Genomic DNA, 16114 nt, shown 5'->3' with positions numbered 1-16114 from the left:
TTGAATCATGATTTAATTTTTCTGTATGACTTAAGAGTCCATATAAAAAGAGTCTCCTTGAGAAGCTTATCTAAATCTTTTGGGATATAGAGTATTGCTTCATAACCTTTACTGATCATAAGAGTAGAAAAATCACCATATGGGTGGGGGAAAAATTGGTATAAAAACAGTTTCCCAGGCTCCTGCTCTGAGTAAGTTCAGGAAAGTGTATTTGTTAACAAAGCTTTGTCTTTGCTCCTTTTTCTGATCAGGCAAATTGAGGAACACTGCTGATTTGAGAGTCTTGTCACTGAGGCTACCATTTTTGCTGAAGTCAGCTCTGGAAAAGAATTTATCTGCAGTTGACTTAACCTGCCCTTACTAATATCAACGATGAATACAACCACTAGTTCTTTGCTACTCAAAGCAAATCTGGGAGGAACCTCCCATTTTATAGAGGAGGAGACTAAGGCTTAGAGGGGTGTAATTACTTGACCAACTTTACCCACTGATGTGTATAATGGGTTAAGAGTCATTCAGGTCTGAGGTCAAATGCTACCCTGCCGTCTTCTAGCTGTGAGAACATGAGAAAATTATTTAACCTTATTGAGTCTCAGTTTCATGTTCTGTCAAATTGAGTCTCAGTTTCATGTTCTGTCAAATGGGTATAACGATAACAACTACCTTATAAAATTATTGTATTAATTAATATAATATGAAAATAATGTTGTTTGGCAAATAGTTAAGTACTTGATAAATGTTAGGATTATGTTTCCGTGGTCTCTAACACATAATTTCTGTCTCCAGTTCAGTTTGTTTTCATCTATATTACCTTTTAGACCTAAGTTATACAGATTGCTTTTCTTTTCATATTTAGCTACTGCAATATTTGAAGTCAAATATTTTAGATGTAATCACTCAGCTTATATATATAGGAAAAGCTACTGTCACTGCTTCCTGTATGGGAAGTCTGCTTTATTTCATTTCTAAATATCTTATTTGGCATTGCATTTTTTTTCCTGGTGGCAAAAAGGGATGTAACTGTTTACATGTTTATAACTAATTTTCTATCAACTTGTGATTCTTTGGATATAAATGTTTTTATTAAGGTGTGTAACAGAAAGATACACAAATCATTATGGGTAGAGCTCTATGACTTCTCACAAATCGAATCTTCCCATTCGATTACTACCCACATCAAGAAATAATACTTTACCAGTATCTCACGTGCCTCCTTTTGAGCTCCAGCTCCTTCTCTACCACCTTCCTCTCACCAAATAGAACTACTCGTCAGACTTCTAACAGATAAATTCGTTTTATCATTTTAAAAAAACCTTTACATAAATGGATTCTGCACTATAATCTTTTGTGTCTGCCTTTTTCTCCTCTGCATGCTGTTTGTGAGATTTATCCATGTTGCGATGTATAGCAATATTTTGTTCATTTCCATTGCTTTATGTTGTGTCCTTGTATATATCACATTATTAGATTGTATATACATTTTGTCTGCTCTCATTAATGGATGGACATTTGGGTTGTTTCCAATTTGGGGTTATTACAAATAACCCTGCTGCAACCATTCTTGTCTGTGTCTTTGGTGCTCACATGTGTGCATTTCTGTTGCATACAGACCTAAGAGTTGAATTCCTAGGTCATAGGCTATGCATATATTCAACTTCAATAGATAATTGGCATTTCATTTTCACTTGTAAACTATCACAGATCTTTCTAAACATAGCTAGTACATAATTCTAGATAATGACTTGAAATGTGACCTGTCTGACACCATGAAAAGAGGTGTGAAAGCCATACGGATGCATTAAATGTTTATTTTTATTTTATGTTTACAGTCAGGGACCATCTGTACTGTATTCTGTCTCCCTGACCATCCTCACTCCTTCCATTCACACTTACTTAGCTCTACTTTTCCTACTATATGATTTCCTCATTTACTCTTGCTTTTATTTTTTGGCTGTCTCTCCACACCCCCCCCCCCCAAAACAGATATACTGGCCAGTTCTCATTGAGCACCTTGAAAGCTGACAATAGTGTTGTCTTAGGTTGGATTCTCCCAGAAGCAGAGCCTGAGATAGGATTCAAGAGCAAGAATTGTGTTTATCAAGTGCAGGGCACACCATTAGGGTAGAATAAGAAGTGTCACAGGGAAGGGAAGAAACAATATGGTACCTGTGTTACGAAGCCAGGTACCATAGTGGCCACTGAAGCCTAAGCTTGTGGAAGCCTAAACTCTGGGAGACTGTGCAGAACACATGGTTTGATCAGACCCCAAGAGCCAGGAAACTGGATTATTTATATGGAAATTTCTGAGAGTCCCTCGTTGAGGAGAATGTTCAGTCTATGCACTTTGGGCTAAGCATAGGCAGTCTTCTATTTTGGAAAAAGCTCATAGGCACAGAGATCCAGGTACTGGCAGCTGTAATTTAACCAGGGCACAGTGAAAGGTTGCTACTGGTGTCATCGCTCTGTGATTTACAGTACCAAGATGCATTGAAGTTGCTTGGTTAGTATTTTTTGTTTTTTTAACTGGGGTTATATGTAGTCTGTATAATCCATGTCATAACCAGAAGTCCACTTTTTTCCAATAAAATTATACTTTACTACAGCCCAGTGGCCGGTGGAATGTGTATTTTGAGTAGTTTGCATTTGGGGTAAAACTAGATTTATCTTTATCTGGCTGTGCAGTCTCATCTGTTCTCTCTTGAAACTGGTCCCATGCCCTTTGTGGATGCTGGACCAAGGTGATGGGAAAGAGGAAATCTGGTTACGGAGACCAAACCACGTCCTGATTCATGAGCTGGAAATAAGATAATTCAACGGGCTTCAGAACCACCCTACATATATCCTCCTTTTTTCCTTTAGGTGCTGTACAGCATATTATATCCCTTTCTCTATGGCTACTACCAAATACTGTTTTGTTGGCCTGAAAATAGATATAAGAGGAGGCAGAGCAGGCTGGGACTGGCATGTGAGACTTAGGCAGCATTCTCCATGCATGAGAAAAGTGTATCTGTCTGAACACAACTAAGGAGTTCCAGGACAATCATAGTTCAGGTTAGGAAGAAACCTAAAAGTATCTAGTCTCCCAGTTCTCAGTCATGACTGCCCATTTGATTTACTAGAGAAAAGTGTTACATTCCCTACCTCCCCACCCAGACCAACTAAATCAGAATTTTTGCTGATGGTATCCAACAATCTTTTTTAAAATCCTCAGGTGATTCTGATGTGCAGCTAGGGCTGAGAACTGTTGAATGCAGCATCTTGCAAATGAGGTAACTGGAGCTCAGGGAGGTGACTTGACACCTAATTACCACCTAGAACGGGGACCCTGCCTGTCTGTCGTTCCTTTCCTATCTGAGCACCTCTTCCATCCGAATGAACACAAGTGCAATAAGAAATGTCAGTGATGTGAATGTGCTCTATCCCTGTGTTATTCACTTAGGAAAACAAGTAGGGGGCCCTCTGACCTCATCCTGCAACATCCTCCCCCCTCACCTCTCTGCCCACTAAAGGCAAATGGCCTTTACCATGAGCAGGTGACCTCTTTTGGGAGATGATTTAACTGATCATAAGGCCTCCAACAACTTCCTTTTCCTGTATGAGGGAACTTACCTGGTGGCTGTGCAAATACCCCTGAAAAGGTGGGAAAATATACTGCATGGATCCGTGGTTTGGAGTGGTATGATACGGTAGTGGATGTATTTTTCTTTGTGTTATTCAACGAATCTCACATGTATGTCCTCATGCTGTATAATTAGGGACATTGGGGGGAGACATATAAAAATTTAATGTGGCAGGTAAATTATGTGAGGGTATGACATGGACTTCTAAGCAACAGTAATTTATTAATGAGCTTTGGTAGCTTTCAAAAAGAGAAGAGGTAAAAACAAAATTGAATTTAGGGTAATTGTAAATGTTTTGGAAGACAACTATAATTCTCTGCATCTGTGCCATTATTCATTCATCCAGCCAACACTTCTAAGAATGAATGATGTGCCAGGAGGAGTTACCGAAGCTCATTTCAACGCCACTCCTCCAAGAGTTTCCACTGGGAACTTGCATTCCCGGAAACTTGAGTGAGGGATTGGGTAGGTTGAAAGTATTAATGGTACCTCATATAACAAGAAACACAGTGATCACGTGGGCTCCAGGGTTGGTTGGTCCTGTGGCTCAGCAGTGTCATCAAGGACAGAGTTTTTTTCAGTCTCTGCTTTGCCGTCATCAGTGTCGGCATGAAGCCAACTGAAGAATGAAGGATGAAACTCAGGGCGTTAGCACAATCAGCAGTGCCAGGCATAGCCTCCTGGTGCAGCAATGACCAAAAGAGTAAGAGAGTGTCTCTCTTTTGGGAATCCTAGGAACAGTACGGTTTTCCCAGAACTTCCCCCACTCCCGGGAAGGACTTCACCTCACACCTCAATGACTGAAGTTGGATTTTGTGTCCATTCCTAAACTAATCTCTGGAAGGAGTCATGGGGTAAACTTGTTAGCTCAAACAAGTATTTTCCAACCAAAACTTTTCTAAACTTCATGACATATAAAACTTTAATATTCATCTGGCAAAGTGGAAAATGTATTCAAAGCTACTTATGTCAGGAGTGACTGGTCTGCGACCCTAGTCTCCATGGGATGGTGCTAGCAATGTCTCAGGCTCCCCTGAAATCCACATAGGAGACCCTGGTATGGTAGGGCCCTGCTTCTCGAAATTTCATGTGCATATGAATTACATAACAGAGCTTGCTAAAATGCAGACTCTGATTCAGTAGGTCTGCGGGGACAGACAAAGAGACTGTAATTTTAACAAGCTTCCAGGTGGTGGCAAAATTGCTGGTATACACATTATTCCTTGAGATGCTAACGTGTACCAGCTGGGAGCTCTCTCCTAGACATTGCCTGGGGTGGAATGCATGTTGAAGAGTGAATGAAAATATCCATTATATACTCTTTTTTTTAATTTTGGAAAATTTATTAATTTTATGTATGTGAAAAAGAAATGCATTGATAACCTCATGCTCTTCAAATAATTACAGTAAATATATGGAAATGAATATCAAGGGTCTCAATTCTTATTTCTTTCTAATTATAATCTATGCACATACATACACATTTTCCTAATGGAAGCAACCTAAATGTCCACTATATACTCTTAATTTTAACTCTTTTTGGCATTCAATTTGATGAGTATAATTAGTTTTAAGTAACATTTTCAGCCTTATATCAAGGTGGAAAAATTAAGTAGTGTTTTTAATTGAATATCTGAAAGTCTATTGTGTTAAGAAATATGACCTAATACTTTCCCTATGAGGATGTGAATTGCCTCGACTAGGGCTCTTCCTTGACACTTTTTTTTTTTTTTTTGATAAGGACATCGCTCCATTTTGCAAGTTATTTGGCATAACCAACCTACCAGTGCCTCACTCTAAATGATAAACAAGCAGACTTAAATATCAGATAATACATTCATACACCATGTGTCTCTCCTGTTTTCTCTACTCTATGTAGCCCATGCAACATTTTCTTGGGTTATTTATCAATAATTTAAGTCATATTGGAATTATGCATGTACTGGGGAGGGCTCAACAACACTAATGAAGGAAGCCAAGTCTAATATCTCCTTTGGATTTCTCCAGAGTGTTTCGATCCAAGTAAACCTTCTATAGACTATTCAGTGTTGCAGCGCCATTTGGTTTTGTGGGTAACAATAGCAGATGGCAGGAATAAGTAGAGCTGAATATCATTTTGTATGAAGGTGAAATAAGAGCTCATATTTATGGAAAAGAAATCTCAGTGAAATTGTTCATTTAAAGAGATTTATAGATTTAGATTTAGATATATAGCTGCTAGAAAACATTTTAACAGACCCTGAGGGATGATACGTTCAGAATAGGTACAGGTGGAATCTTAGAAAATACAAAACAATGAGACATCAGACACTTAGAGCGTGGTTTCATATGTACATACCCATGTAGTTATCTGTAATGTTCTTCTTATTTGTGTGTCTGTCCTAGTTCATGCTGAGACTTTTAGGCTGCTAGAAGGTAAACATCTTGTTTTCTACTGCCATCATAATTCTTCCAAGGACTGAGCACTCACAACCATGTCAGTAAATTCCATGTGCTCCCCTAACAATTAAAAAAAGGAGGAAAGAAAAATATTTTAGAGGCAAATGGATTTTTTATATGTGTATAGAATTTCTGACATGATGAAAGTGTAATATTCTTTGCTCTGAGTAAATTATGCGTCATTGGAGAATAGGCCGAGTGCTGTAGGCTTAATGTTTGTTTCTACCCAGCATACATATTTTGACATCTAATTCCCAATGTGATAGCATTTGGAGATGGGGCCTTTGGAAGGTGATTAGATCATGAGGGTGGAACTCTCATGAATGGAATTAGTGCCCTTATAAAAGACACCCCAGAGAGCTCCCTAAACCCTTTCTCCAAGTGAGGAAACAGAAGAGATGGCTGTCTGTGGACCAGGAAGTAGGCTCTCACCAGACACTGAACTTGCCACCACCTTGATCTTGGACTTCCCAGCCCCCAAAACTGTGAGACATAAGTCTCTGTTGTTTATAAGCCACCCAGTCTATGGTATTTCTGTTATAGAAGCCCTAACTAAACTATTTCGATACTTTATGTTCAGATTCCATTTTTAGCCTTATTATTTACTGCCCTTATGGATTCATTACGGTGTTTGAATTTATCACTCAGAACTAGCAATTAGACAAGCAGAATCAAGCCCTGGGATCTAGAGTAAGAAGCAAAGTTTAATTTAATCATTTTGCTATATCAGAATGGTTCCTTCTCCTCTTTTTGGTTAAAAGAGACTGCAGCTTTTTGTTAAAATCTGAATTGCTAACTGTGTCCACTTTTTAAAAAACGGTGATTTTTCTACGTGTAATCACTGAAGCCATGTCTATATGAAGCTGAAACAAATGACAAATTCAGTAAAGTCAAGGGAAAAGAATCCATGAAAATGGAACATTTGGTGACCTGAATATAAACCTATCTGCATTCTGTTTTTTTTTCTCCATGGAATTTTAAGCATTGGAATTAAAGCCCTCTATGTCTAGGAAATCAAACCAGAAGGATAATTGAGTTAAAATGTTGAATAATTCTGGGGGAACAATTGGTCAAGTTAGCTATTTAATGCTAAATAGGAATAGCAAAGAACTAAGAGAGAGGAACTGAAACAGCTTTGGAATGTAAAAGTGAAATATGGACATCTTGAACTCAATATAGGATAGTCTTTGCATGAATTATTGCCTGTCATTTGAAATGCACATTAATCAAAACTATAGAAAAATCTGTTCTGGCTTATTACTTAATTAAAAGTAAGTTAGGAGCATTTTCAATCTTTATATAATTTGTATCTTTTTACAAGTCATGAATTTCCCATAATTCTGTTGGCCTTAATCATCAAAAAAACTATTGCTGTGCTTACGTACAATCGCTGTACATTTTTTTCTACTTTCTAGCAGATGCTACAAAAGAAGCTCTCACAGCTGGTGAAAATTGATATTCAAAAGTATAAAACATGACAGTGGAAAGATTAATTTTCTGTACTCAATGCCCTTGATTGGTGAAAACGTTAAGCTTTCTTCACAGTAAGGCCAGTGGTTTCATTGTGTGGTTGGCAGTGGGCAGATGATAACGTTCTGCTCTATTTTACTTTATGATGACCCAAAGTGGACCAGTTGTTTTTCTAATGAGTTTGTAAGAGATGCTTCAATGCTGACACATTAGCTGCATCCCTTGGACTGCTATGATGGGGAAGTGAAAAGCAGCTTTAACAACTTGCTAAAATTATCACCCTTAGAGTGAATGAATCACTAAAATATATATACCAGATGTTTAAAATGGTTAGATTTGGGAGAAAACATACAATTAATTTACATTTTAGTGCTAAGTACAAATTTGAATTTATTCTGACTAACTACTTTATAGCCCATCCAGAATAACATTTGAAGGAGTTATGGAAAGGCTGTAAACGAAGTCATAATCAAGAGAGGACACTTGATTGGCACAGAAGCAGAAGAGTTTTTGCTCAGGGGTTCAGGTTTCGCTTGCCCAGAATCTGTTACTGAATAACAGGCTTGGAATCGATATGGGAAGCAGGTTAATCCACTTAATTACAATTTGTGCCAAAGTTTAATCCCTCCACAGACCAAGTAAATTGTTCTAACTTATATGCACATATTTTATCCTTGCTACAGTCAAGGCACCATGCAAAAGCATAAACAGATCTCTTGATAAGACTCATTATAAAGGAGACCGGCTAGGTGAAAATTGATGGCTGAACTCCAAAACATTTTTTCATAGATGAGAAAACATTCGAAAGTATGAATGCTGTTGAGATAATGTGTTCAGTGGTCCTAATATAATGCCTGGCTTTGTACTGGGCATTCTCTAAGTAGTAGCTATTATTAGTCACATCGTTATTAATCATGAGTCTGGTGAGGATTCTGGGAGAAAGTCTTTGGAAACCCCACCGTATTACAAACTTTCTTCAAGCCCAGACTTTCTAATCTGGTGGTCTGTTGGCAAGCTCTAGATGCCAGAGTGTTATGTGGACTGTTCAGTGTTTGCTACCAGGTGTTAATACTTTTGATTAGTTGTCAAGACTTTTAAAATAGAAAAATTTGCATGAAAATTTGGATTTCTAAAATCTTTTTTAAAATCAGAATATCTGGCCAGTTTCAGCTGAATCTGAGAATGCCTGTCCTCTTCAAACAGACTCTATCAGTATAATGACTACCTTCCTTCTCTCTCCCCACAGTGCTCCCCTACACCTAGGCCAAGCATCAGTAGCCAGGTTCATCTCTAAATATCTGTGAGCTGGGGAGAGAAGACAAAAAGACACCCACATTTCCTCTGTTTCCATAACTAAGTTACAAACCAAGGCAGAGAACTGTTCTTTAAAACATGTTTTATCATCCGACCTTACCAAATATACCTTCATCACAGCCCAGAAGGCTAAGTTCAGATTTGAGATTCTCAAAATTCGGAGGTGGAATGTGATGCCATTGGGAGATCCAATTTTCAGCCTGTGGTTTGTGCTTCTGGGCTGGCAGCCTCGACTCTGTCCAGACAGCCTAGTTCCTCGGACAAGCTGCAGATAGACACCCCATGCCCAGGCCTAGGGATCCTCACGTGGGGATGCAGCCCCACTCCTCAGGAGGACAGATCTGGGGCATGAAGGCGGCTCAGACTCATTTGGCAGAGAATTCTGGGGTCCAGGGTTTGTGGAATGTGATCTAACAGACTCTAGAAGGAGACAGAGAGAAGGCTGCCAGGGGCCTGTCTCCGCAGGCTCTTCACCCATCCGGAAGGGGTACAGCTGGAGGAGGGCAGAGAAGCTTTCTCTGTGCTGAGGGGAAAGCCAAAAGGCAGTACCGTCAGTGACCATTTATGATGAGACTTGCACGACTGCTTTCTTAGGGTACCTTTAAGATGACAACGTTAATTTTGGAATTCAAGTCTCTATCATAAAACAACATAAATGATAGAAAAATAACTTAGAGAGTTTCAAGAAAACGGAAAGGGCTTAGTTTTCAGATGGAGATTACTCATATCATATGCCTTGTATTTGCCTGCAGGTGTTTGAGTTTGAGGCCCTTGGTTTAATCATCTTCTTCCTACCTAGGCTCTAGTGTCTTGCTTATGATATAGTGGCTGCTAATGATTATTAATGGCTTGTTACGATGCCAGAGTGTGAGATTTGTGGAACACTTATTAAATTATTTCAGTCGAAGTAAGAAAGAAATTAGGAGAGGTTCATCTAAAATGCCTTTTAGGAAAGTGCCCTTAAACCAGTGATTCTCAGCTTTTCTGGTTTTAGTAACCTTTAGACTCTCAAGAAGGAATGAGGATCTCAAAGAGCTTTTGTTTATATGGGTTGTGTCTTCTTATGTTTACTGTTCTCTAAATTTAAAATAAGATACTGAAAAAGTATTATTTTATTTAGAAGTAATTAAAATGAAATCCCTTACATGCTAACATTTATTAAAAATAACTATATTTCAAAGCAAATAGTTGTAAAAAGAGGCACTGTTTTAGATTTTTGCAAATTTCTTTGATATCTGGCATCACAGAATTTAGCTGAATTCTCAATCTGCTTCTGCATTCAGCCTTTTGTAATAGGTTGCTTTAGTGAAGTATATGGAGAAATTCCAGACTTAATGCAGATATGCAGATAGAAAAAGGAAAAGTATTTCAGTAGACCTTTTTTAGGTAACTTTGGATAGTGTTTGATAATATACACAAACCTGACAGGCGGTAGTTTTTTTTGAAGTTTAATTGCAGTGTGAAATCTGAAATCATAACAATCCACTTTTTCTACTCTGTTACATTAAAATCCATTGGGCTACCTGGCACTTTGAATAAATCTTTAATCCATGCATGATTTTGTAACATCATGCATGAGTCATTTGGAATTTATTTGTCTATTGAGTTATTCTGAAATGTTGACCTATTTCACTACATAGTATCAAAAATTCATATTTATTAATATCGCCACTTATCAGAAAAGTCTTTAAGTATTGGGAAGCTCCCAAGCTTATGGTGACAGAATCAAGTTTTCCAAAATTTTAATTTCACATAACAGCTTGAATTTTATCATTGCAAACAAATACACTTAGCTGTTTTACTTAAAATGACAGAGTCCACTTATTGAGAAATTGTCTGCTAAATATTAACGTCTCTCTGTATAACCAGAGTTTGTCTGCAAAACATTCTTTTAAGTAAAAGTGTTATTCTATGGTCAAAGGAACTAGTTCAGCCTGTGCCTCAGTCTCACAAGTGTGTTTTCTCGACAGAACCAGCAGAATTCAGTATGCAGTAGAAGTGCTTCACGCATTTAAAATTAGGCAGAATATTATAAAGATGTGTAATCAGTGTGTAGTGGTGAGGAATACAATGACAACTAGTACAGTTTTGTGCCACTCCTTGGTTCATTTTAGGGACCAGCATTTTTACCCACCATTGCTTTTGAATTGTTACAAATGTCTTAAGAGTTTTAAAACATGACATCTGTCTCATTATGAAAATAATTTTGACCTATAGACTCTCTGGAAGTGTCTCAAGCACTCCCTAGGTATCCACAAACCACACTTTGAAAACCACTACCTTAAAAGTAGAAGGATGAGTGTAGAACCTTCTGAAAGATAAAGGAGGAGAAAACTGCATTTTCCTCTTAGATTTCCCACTTAGTCATATTAAATCCATTATAAAACAACTTGAGGTGTTTTTTTTTAAGAATGCTGCCTAACCTCTTCTTCCAAGACATTGCAATTCTTATGCTGCTCACTTACAGAAAGCTATTTTCACTGATGACCAAAATCCTTCCTACTGAAGTTTTCATTGTGTTAGTACAGAGTCTTCCCACGTCACTTATAATTCCTCTCTGTAAATACTGCTCTTAAATTGCTCCTCGATCTTCTGTATTTTTGTTTTTGGTAACTTTCAGCTTTGTAAAAACTTTTGTAAGTCATTGATCAGTCTTTCCCCTTGGATTCTTTTCTTCTTATTCCAGGTCTCATTTAAGTCATCAGACCTGGAAGGAAGAAGTGGAATGGCTTCAGGTTTACTTGTCAAAGTCTGAGGCTTTTCTCTCTTTTTTTTTTCCACTTTCTTTCTCCAGCCTCCCAAGATAGAGACTACAAAGTCAGCTGAACTTGACAAAGATGTATGGGACTGCCAGATATTTCTCAAGAAGTACACTTCTTTTTTTTTTTTTTTTTGGCTGCGTTGGGTCTTTATTGCTGCACATGGGCTTTCTCTAGTTGTGGCGAGCAGGGGCTACTCTTCGTTGCGGTGTGCGGGCTTCTCATTGTGGTGGCTTCTCTTGTTGTGGAGCATGGGCTCTAGGCACATGGGCTTCAGTAGTTGCAGCACACAGACCCTAGAGCACACAGGCTTCAGTAGTTGTGGCGTGTGGGCTCAGTAGTTGTAGCTCGCAGGCTCTAGAGTGCAGGCTCAGTATTTGTGGTGCACAGGCTTAGTTGCTCCGCAGCATGTGGGATCTTCCCGGACCAGGGACCGAGCCTGTGTCCCCTGCATTGGCAGGCGGATTCTTAGCCACTGCACCACCAGGGAAGTCTTGAAGTATTCCTTTATATACCCCTGTAAGCTTGGCGTTAGTTCAAAACTCTGATCAAAAGACGTACACCTTAGACAATTAAGATTTTTTAAAGTGTTAGCTGTATTTTCTTGGCCCATCTTTTGATCTGCTCTAATTAGAGAACCTCTCTTTAGTGTCTTAGGACACAGTTAGAAGGGCCTGGGCCTTGGAGTCTGGTAAACATGTCTTAAAATTGGTAGTCATTTATTTATTGTTTGATCTCCAGCAAGATTAAATTCTGAGAATCCCAGTGTCCTGATTATAAATGGTGATAATAGTATTTACATTATTAGCACATAAAAATAATATAAAGATGCCACAGTCTGTGGCTATATTAACCCTCAGTAAATGATAGCTGTCATTGCTAATGTTAATAAGTCATTCTAAAAGCTTATCTCCCATTTCTACTCACTTTTCCTCTTAGCTCTATGTAATTCTGTTCAAGTGTAAGGCTCACCAGGACTGGGTATTCTTTTTTTTTTTTTTTGCGGTACGCGGGCCTCTCACTGTTGTGGCCTCTCCCGTTGCGGAGCACGGGCTCCGGACGCGCAGGCTCAGCGGCCATGGCTCACGGGCCCAGCCGCTCCGCGGCATGTGGGATCTTCCCGGACCGGGGCACGAACCCATGTCCCCTGCATCGGCAGGAGGACTCTCAACCACTGCGCCACCAGGGAAGCCCAGGACTGGGTATTCTTTTTTCAGGGACTCTAAGAAAGAAAGAAACTCTTTTCAGAAAGGCCAATGTCCTCAATGCGCTTGAGTGATGTCATTTATTTTTATATATGTATTTCCATCCATCATGTTGGAGTCTTTGTTCTTATGTATTTAACCTTAACGAATGTTAAGGTCGTTGGACTTTATCACTTCTGAAGTACTTCTGGAATGTTCTTTAACATTTGGGATAAGAATATAGGATTAGACTACCATTTGCAATTCTAAAAAGAAGATGCTCAGGGTATTCTTTCATCTACAGTTTAAAATCATAGCTATCATCTCCGTGTTTACAAAAAGTCTGTGCCCATGCTATCTTATAGAGTTTTCAGAAACTCATTTTGATTTATAGTATATTACACTAATTTACAATACCAACACAAGATATTTATCATAATACTCACGTAGTTCTCATCAAATTCTGCAATTCAACAAAAACCTAGCTCTAAGTATTGGATTATTTTATTAACTTCGCATGTAGAGTGTTCTACATACTGAGCAATTACTCTGGAGTTCTCTTTATTGAGAAAAGATGAAAATTTTCGCTTTTGATTAACCTAAATTGCACGTTTCAAGAACTTTCTAATTAATTATAATTCAAATAGAGATGTTCATTAGTGTTCAGAAGAGGCTACATTTAAGTGCATTCAGTAATGAATTAACAATATTAAAATTTTAACCGTGTGAAGGACTGTGGGAAGCATCTAGATTTTTAAAAAGGCAACTTTATAAAGTTTTAAAAATGAAGTCAGGACTTCCCTGGTGGCTCAGTGGTTAAGAATCAGCCTGCCAGTGCAGGGGACACGGGTTTGAGCCCTGGTCTGGGAAGATCCCACATGCTGCGGAGCAACTAAGCCCGTGCACCACAACTACTGAGCCTGTGCTCTAGAGCTCACGAGCCACAACTACTGAGCCCACATGCCACAACTACTGAAGCCCACACGCCTACAGCCCGTGCTCCACAACAAGAGAAGCCACTGCAGTGAGAAGCCCGTGCACTGCAACGAAGAGTAGCCCCTGCTCGCCGCAACTAGAGGAAAGCCTGCACGCAGCAATAAAGACCCAACGCAGCCAAAAATAAATAAATAAATAAATAGATTTATCTTTTTGAAAAATGAAGTCAGAATTTTGGGGAAAAAAATTCTCCCAGAAGTACTGTATGTCCAAATGTTAGTTACCTCTCAAAACTCTGAGACTTTCTTCATGCCATGACTTTTGCAGCTCATATAGAAATACCAGTTTTTGATGTTATAGTTTTACCTCTGTGACACTTGTAAGGTTTTGTCCTGGCACTAGAGGAGATTATTAACTAGACATTTTGCAGATTGAAATAATGTGGACAACAAATTCTGTAAAATTAGTTTTAGAAAGATGTCTAATTCTAAATCAAAAATAATTGAGAAATCAGTGTCAGCAACCTTCTTCTATAAAGGACCAGTTAGTAAATATTTTAGGCTCTGCAGGCCATGTTCTCTCTGCCAGGACCACTCAGCTCTGCTGATGTATGGCAAAGACAGCCATAAACGATACGTAGACGAGTGGACATGTCCGGATTCCACAAAAAATTTTACACAAACAGGCAGTGGACTGGATTGGGCCTGTGGACTACAGTTTACCAACCCTCACCCCTATAAATGAAGAGTTTTTCAGAACATCTGGAGTTAGCAACGATATTAAAAATCAGAAATCACATAGATAGCAGAGCCCCTTCACACATCCAAGGACTCTCAGGCACAGTGCCTGTAAAATTAGATGCTGTGGCTCCTTTGGGCTAGTGGAAACTGCATTCTATAAATGCTTAGCCAAAGGTTCATTTTTGCATACAAAATTGTTGGCTACTTTAGCTATTAGTATAGGGCAACTTTTCATCTATAATCTGCATGGTCACTAAGAAATTAATAATAAGGGTAGAGATGGTTATGTAAATTCTCATGTCCAAATAATTTTCAGAAACACGGAATTGAACAAAATCAAATGTGTTTATTTACAGTTTTTATTTATAAAACTTTTAATATACTGTGATACACTGTAAATCTCCGGGTGGCAGTGTGGAGATGATATGTTTCCCAATCTTATTTAATCATAGAACCCCCATGGAGTAATCATGGGAGATTCATGGAACATAGTTTGAGAAATAATGCTAGTCTAGGTAGTCCTGACTTGGGTATCTCGTCAGCCTCCATTTAGGGCTGTCTCTCCTCAGCTTGTACTCTCAGACCACCTTTTCCACCTTGTGTTCCAAACTCTCCCCTTGCTCCAGAACAGGAAGAACGGACGAGGGTGAGGAGAAAAAAAAGAAGGTTGGGGCGGGGCTTCCCTGGTGGCGCAGTGGTTGAGAGTCCGCCTGCCGATGCAGGGGACACGGGTTCGTGCCCCGGTCCAAGAAGATCCCACGTGCCACGGAGTGGCTGGGCCCGTGAGCCATGGCCGCTGGACCTGCACGTCCGGAGCCTGTGCTCCTCAACGGGAGAGGCCACAACAGTGAGAGGCCCACGTACCGCAAAAAAAAAAAAAAAAGTAAAGCTGGGGTATATCCTTATGCCTGAAACAACCTACGTTCTCTAAAATAGAGATAAAATATACTTAAGACCTCTGGATATATAAACACGCAGTGCTCTGGTTCTAACAAACAGTTTAATGAGGGGGAAAGAATAGGGAGTTAGCAAGTGACAGAAGCCATGGGTAAAAGCTATGAGAGTATGTTTTGTCCTACGTGGAACTGAGAAGTGTCCCCACAAAGATGCCTTGGAACCTACCACTCTTCATCCCATTACCCTCTTCTGCACCAGCTGTCTTTTTTTTTTTTTTTTTTTTGCGGTACGCGGGCCTCTCACTGCTGTGGCCTATCCCATTGCGGAGCACAGGCTCCGGACGCGCAGGCTCAGCGGCCATGGCTCACGGGCCCAGCCGCTCCGCGGCTTGTGGGATCTTCCCGGACCGGTGCACAAACCCGTGTCCCCTGCGTTGGCAGGCGGACTCTCAACCACTGCGCCACCAGGGAAGCCCACCAGCTGTCATTTTTTTCTGGTGTTTTAGTGGCTCTCCTGCTCCACGGAATTATAAAAGTAAGAGTTCCAACTAATAAGCAGAATGTTTTACCTCTATCATCTGTTTTACTTGCTGGATTAATCCCCGGAGGAGAAGGTACTACTATCATGCTGTTTTTATAGATGAGGAAAAAGGTTTAAGTTACTGCCCGAAGTTGCATAACTAGTATGTCGTAGATCTAGGACTGAAACCCCGGGGAACTTGTCTCCAGAGTCCTAGCTAATGCCTGTCTCTAATG

The 16114-nt window shown here is 39.4% G+C and overlaps 1 protein-coding gene across 1 annotated transcript in view; it reads left to right on the top strand.

Moving 5' to 3' along the window:
* THSD7B (thrombospondin type 1 domain containing 7B) overlaps positions 1-16114 on the top strand; it is a gene marked incomplete at both ends in the record, with an annotated part of 764094 nt that overhangs the window by 565060 nt on the left and 182920 nt on the right. The gene's annotated exons all lie outside the window — the stretch shown is intronic.

The sequence above is a fragment of the Grampus griseus genome, assembly GCF_964374135.1.
Source record: "Grampus griseus genome assembly, chromosome: 7".
Lineage (NCBI taxonomy): Eukaryota > Metazoa > Chordata > Mammalia > Artiodactyla > Delphinidae > Grampus > Grampus griseus.
Note: the sequence above shows the minus strand (reverse complement) of the source record. Positions and strands in the feature narration are given on the sequence as shown.